The 6000-nt window shown below is 53.5% G+C and overlaps 1 long non-coding RNA gene across 2 annotated transcripts; it reads left to right on the top strand.

Moving 5' to 3' along the window:
• The first annotated feature begins 1219 nt into the window (after nt 1–1219).
• Nucleotides 1220–5203, top strand: LOC147377676 (uncharacterized). 2 transcript variants are annotated; one of them, XR_015140268.1, is made up of 4 exons: nt 1220–2442; nt 3680–3821; nt 4263–4431; nt 4990–5203. It is a non-coding gene; the product is annotated as an uncharacterized LOC147377676 (long non-coding RNA). The 2 variants fall into 2 exon arrangements; XR_015140269.1 differs by lacking the exon at nt 3680–3821.
• The last annotated feature ends 797 nt before the right edge of the window (nt 5204–6000 follow it).

Genomic DNA, 6000 nt, shown 5'->3' with positions numbered 1-6000 from the left:
CTTCAGTTCTCTCCATCTGACCCTAGCTCAGCTCTAGGCCTGCACGGGCACATCTGGGGCTTCAAAACTCAGCTGGACTCAAAGGCTCTGAGCCTCAGATGGCAGCTTGGAATTTGAAGAGGGTCCCCATTGCACTGGAAACTTGTGAGCCCCTTGGGAGCCTGTGGCCTTCCCCAGGAAGCCAGTTCAGGGAATGAAGGGGCGCTAGGCTGGGTAGTGGCTCTTTCCAACGTGCTGCGGGGTCCCCTGAGGGACCAGCTGGGGTTCAGCCGGGGAGACACCCAGGTTGACAAGTCCCAAGAAAGAGGTGGAGAGGCAGTCAGTGGCCCCCGTGTTCTGCCCTCCTGGGGCTTGTTCCTGGGAGGGTTGGACCACACCTTCTTGTCCTGAGCAGTGTGCCAGCACTCAGGCCATCCGTTCCCTGTTGAGGACAGAGCCAAAGCTGAACTATCTGGTGGAAGCACCATAGAGGGGGCCATAGAGAGCAGAGGCAGATTTTTCAATCATCCTTAATGCAGTGGATTTTACCATTTCTTGGAAAGTCCCCACAAAGTCAAGAGAATGATAACAGGGAAATGGAGTGGGATGGGAGGGAAATGTGAGGGAGGGGCAGAATCACTCAGCTGCTTGGGGGCAGGTGAGGGATTCTGGAAAGGGCTGGGAAAGTAGGTAGGGGGTGGCCACTTACGGAGCCAGGGCAGGAGTCCGGGGAGACTGGTGGTGGATGGCTCAGGTGGCGTGGAATGACCGGTGTCCACCCTGCCAGTTCCCTCCGGGGGCCTCCATTTCCTCTCCTGTAAAATGGGGCACCTACCTGGATTGGCCTGAGGCTTAAACAGCATATAACCTGCGAGGAAGTGCTTTGGTATAAAGGGCTGCAGTCTTTTTACCACGATAATTAATTTAGGCCTTAGTTCTAAAGCAGTGGTCCCCAATCTTTTTAGCACCAGGGACCAATTTTGTGGGCCTTCCCTGCTGGCTCAGCGGTAAAGAATCTGCCTGCCAATGCAGGAGACTACCGGTTCGATCCCTGGTCTGGGAAGATCCTCTGGAGAAGGAAATGGCAACCCGCTCCAGTATTCTTGCCTGGGAAATCCCATGGACAGAGGAGCCTGGCGGGATACAGTCCATGGAGTTGCAAAAGAGCGACTGAACAACAACCGATTTCGTGGAAGACAATTTTTCTATGGACCGGGATGGTTTCGAGATGATTCCGGTGCATTACATTTATTGGGCACTTTTATTTCCAATCTAATGCCGCTGCTGGTCTGACAGGAAGTAAACCGGTACAAGGCCCGGAGGTCAGGGACCCGTGTCCTGAAGTTCATAGAAATACCAAAAGGCCAACAGGAAAAAAAAAATGACTGAAGAGGTTGGGTTAAGGGAAAACAAGGTAGGAAGTAAGAGGGGATAGGGTTGATCCCATCCACCTCAGCGTGATCTGGAACTGGAGAGTGCCCTCAAGGTGGGTGCTGGGCCTCTGGCAGCCCAGACAGGGAGGGAAATGTGCTTAGTTACAAGACACAGAGGGTCTATAAAGAAAAACTAAAGCAAGTTATTTGGAAGAAGTCTTTTTTTTTTGACTGCCCCATGTGGTAGGCAGAACCTCAGTTCCCTGACCAGGGATCGAACCTGGGCAGTGAAAGCACGGAGTCCTAACTACCGGACTACCAGGGAATTCCCCAGGAGATGTCTCAGGAGGGTGTTATTTATTCCCATTTTACAGGTGAGAAAACTGAAACTTATGGAGGTTTCACCTTGCCCAAGGATTCACATGCTAAGCCACAGAGGCAGGCAAAGAACCCTGCTCTGATGGGCTCCTGCCCCCACTCACCCTCAACAGGAGGACAGCAGGGGGACCTGGAGTTTGTGCTTCTAATCACCAGGCTACACTGCCCTGCTGGTGTGGGGGCCTGAAAGGAATTTGTCCTGTGGGTCACTATAAAGGAACATTGGGCAACGTTGGGCTTCCACAGCCCAGAGCAAGGCCACAGTCAATGGTAGCCTGGAGAAATGTTCAAGGTGTTGTTGCCAACTGTCTACTGATGCCACGAAAAAGCTCAATGCAACAGCCCGGGAGTATTTAGTTTTCAGTAGGCTAACTTAGGTGAGTCCTTGGCCACAAACAGTTGCAAAATGCTGTTCTTCCGGGTCATAATATCCTGCCAGAAGGAATCCTGCCTCGCAACCAGAAATCACCCATCTGGGGAGAATTCTCTGCTCCTTCTGCAACCTGAAAGGCATCTATCTACTGGAGGACGAGCCCCTCAGCTGGTGAAAATAAACTCCTTACCAATCGACAGAGAAAAGTCCAAGACCCTGTCCGTGCCTTTGGAGTGGGTAGGGGTGGGCACAGGCTGGTGGGGGCAGGATTGCTTGTGACCAGCAGCTTTTCCCTTTGAAAGCAGGAGCTACACCTGGTTTAAAACCCAGCTCTGCCAGGTACCCTGGGCAACATCCACCCACTCTGTGCCTCTGTTTCCTCTCTCATATTGTTGTTCAGTTGCTCAGTTGTGTCCGACTCTTTGTAGCCCCACAGACTGCAGCATGCCAGGCTTCCCTGTCCATCACGATCTCCCAGAGTTTGCTCAAACTCATGTCCATTGAGTCGGTGATACCATCCATCTCGTCCTCTGTTGTCCCCTTTTCCTCCAGCCTTCAGTCTTTCCCAGCATCAGGGTCTTTTCCAGTGAGTCAGCTCTTTGCATCAGGTGGCCAAAGTATCAGGCTTCGGCTTCAGCATCAGTCCTTCCAGTGAATGGCACAGGGTTGACTCCCATGAGTGTGGGTAGCTCACCACCTAGCACTGAATGGGTTAACGTGGGTCTGGAGTCCAGAGTCATGACTGACCCAGACTTTGTTCAGTAAACAGGAGCTGCCTGTCTCACCGCCCACTCTACTGCTTACACCGTGTAGCTCTGTCCCTTGCTGTGCCCCTGCTGGGGCGAGTGTTCAGGGTTCTAGCCCGGTAGCCAGGCCCCACTTGTGGAAGGGCACGTTTGGAATGTCTCTGCTTGTTTGGGGCAAGGCGGCTTTCAGAGGCACCCTCTCCCCTCTGACCCTCCTGCCTCACCCTCGTGTTCATGTGCCTACCTGGCTGGTTTCCCTGGTGGAGCTGCCCAGGCTCCCTCGCCTTTGCTCTCTCCCTTACTTCTTTCCCTGACCTTAGCCTCTTGCCAAGCCTGATTTGCTCCAGGAAGCACCTCTGCCCTGGGCCTTTGAGTTTTCAGAGCCAGCCTCTGCCAGGGCCCCCACTGCTCATTGAGAGGGAGGGTGGGTGGCATGGAGCCCTGGCAGCTGGGGCCAAGGGGTTCTCTTCCTGGCTAGGGGCTACTCTGCTGGCAAATCAGTTTCCTGCTCTGGATCCCAGCAACCCCACCTGTAAAAAGAGGCTCTTTCCCATTCTCTCCATCTGCAGAGGTGCTGCCGTAACTGTCGGAAGCACGTTCAAGTTTTCTCTTCTCTGGCACGGAGTTGGTGTTCACACCTGGGATCAGGGCTGGCTCAGTGGAACGTCAGGCCCAATGGCAATTGATTCAGAGAAATAGAATGGTCACTTCTTGATAAAGTATAGCCAGATGTGCAGAACACAGGGCCACGCCGAATGGGGGGATACAACCAGACCTGCCCCTGCCAGCCCCAGCCTGCACATATGCCCAGAGATCCTCTCTCATTTCAGCCCAGATGATGGGAACCAGGTGGGGAGGATAAAGAAATTTGCTTAGAACCAGCGTCACTCAAGCCTAGGCACTCCTCGTCCTAGGCATCCTCCAGTCCCTGGCATGCCCCAACTCCTACCAGTGGCTCCATGAGGAAGAGAGGTAGGACTGAAGCGAGGAATCATGGAGGACCCCAACCACTGCCAGGTGCCAGGCTTGCATGAAGCTGAAAGCTTCCAGTAACCAGGAGCTGGGGTTCCCAGCTATGGATGTTTCTTAACGCTGGTCCTTGCCTGCTTTGAGAGCCATTTCAATTCAAGTGGGGCTTCCCAGGTGGCACTAGTGGTAAAGAACCTACCTGCCAACGCAAGAGACATGGGTTCAACCCCTGGCTCAGGAAGATCCCCTGAGGCGGGCATGGCAACCCACTCCAGTGTTCTCGCCTGGAGAATCCCATGGACAGAGGAGCCTGGCAGGCTACAGTTCATAGGGTCGCAAAGAGTCAGACACGACTGAGCGACTAACGCTCGACACTCATTTCATGCAGGCTCACTTATTAACATTAATCATTAATTTCTGATTTCCCTTTTATCTTTTCTACAGGTATTCAGAACACATTTTACTTCCATCATGGCTGCCCCTTGTTTAATTATAGTGGTGACTTTGAAGAACATTCTGGAATACATTTTATCGTCCTAAAAGTCTTCATTGAGGAAACCTCCAACCTATCACATATGGCCCGAGAGGAGACTGGTTACTCCCTCAGTGATAGGTACTTTGCAGGGGGTAGAGGTGGGGGGTGGGTCTCAACACTGTCTTGGCCAAGGACTTTGATGTGGCCCCGTGAATGACTCAGGATGGAGGGGTACTGACAGCCGTGCTGTTCCCTCCCTGGAACCTGGGCTATGTTCTTCCCTCCACTTAGCGATTGGGAAAACCGAGGCCTTGCCAGCAGCCAGGTGGATGGGGAGGTGTCTAGCCCACGCTTTCAAAGTAACACTCTTGAAGCACCTAAGTGGCAAGAGAGACTGGCCTGTCCTGGAGAAAGCTGCCAAGAGCCAGTACACAGTCACAATTCTAGGCTTGGCCACAACACTGTAAGTTAAGAACGCACTGCAGCTGAGGAGGCCTAGGGCTCTTGGTTCAGGTGGATGAGCTGTGACTTTCCTCTCAGGCTCTAAATGCCCATGGAGCTTGCACTTCCTTAGAAAGGGTGCTCCTCTTTCCCTTCCCTGGGGAGGTTTGCTCTCTGGAGTAACCTTTCATCCTGTTTTGAGACTTCCTGTAGAATTGTCCGAGCCTCACTTTTTTTCCCCTGTGAAATCCTCAGAAAACCTCTTGGAGGAGAGAACATTGCTTTAAAGGAGGCTGAAATCTCCTCCCCTCGTTCCCACCTGGATCTGGAAACCAACGGATTCCTATGCGCTGCACGGCACAGCTGCGAGCCCTCCCAGGAGGGTGCGGGAGGCCCGATCCCGGTGTCACCCACTGGCTCTGTGATCTCTGCTAAGCTTCTTCATTCTTCTGCTCTGTCACATGCAAACCAAATGCTCCCGGAGCCACCCTGGCTTCTCCATCGCAGAGAGGCAGCATCAGAGCTGGAAGCTGTTCTTGGACTGAGCGCTGCAGGTCCCTTCTTCCTGACAGTGTCTCAGATTTCTGCAGGAATGCCATAGTTACCAGCACACGAGTAAGGACCAGACCAGGGTAACCAGCCATCCAGCGTGTCCAGGCGTTTCCTGGTTGCACCACTGAGTGTTCTGAGCCCCGGAACCATCCAATCAATCACCTTGCCTGCACTCCCCTTGGCTGTGAGAAGGGGAGCTGGTGGTGTGTCCTCCATCCCTCATATCTTCTCCCCTCTAATCGAGACTGAGGGTGGCTCCTCTGCCAGGGGTGACGGAAAGGTAGAAAAGACCCATTTGAGTTTAACAGAAAGAGGGAAGAGGAACCTTCAAGATGTCAAAAAGCCGGCCTCTCCTAGCTTCAAGTTTAACCAGGTTGGGATTTCTGGCCTGGCCCAGACCACCGAGGTCCTCAGCTGGGGCCCGCTTTTGGTTCCTGTCTTGCTGGGTTTCCAAGTGGGGCCAGGTGCGGAGATGCCCCCTTAAATGCCTTCTCACGGTCACATACCTGATTAACCTTTCTCCAGATGCCCTGCTTTTGCAGCCAGGGCAACAGGCTGTGCGCCCACACATGTTCTCCCCTAGCCAGCACCTTCACCTGCCACTGGGATGCTAGGCCCATGCACTCACAAACGGTACCCAGAGCTTAAGCAAAACACCTGCTTGGGCTATGCAGGGAGGCACGCTCACACAGACACACACACAGACACAAGGAT

This window comes from Bos grunniens, chromosome 2, assembly GCF_055505025.1.
Source record: "Bos grunniens cultivar Pamir isolate PY7600 chromosome 2, Bosgru_T2T1.0, whole genome shotgun sequence".
NCBI classification, from domain to species: domain Eukaryota; kingdom Metazoa; phylum Chordata; class Mammalia; order Artiodactyla; family Bovidae; genus Bos; species Bos grunniens.
Note: the sequence above shows the minus strand (reverse complement) of the source record. Positions and strands in the feature narration are given on the sequence as shown.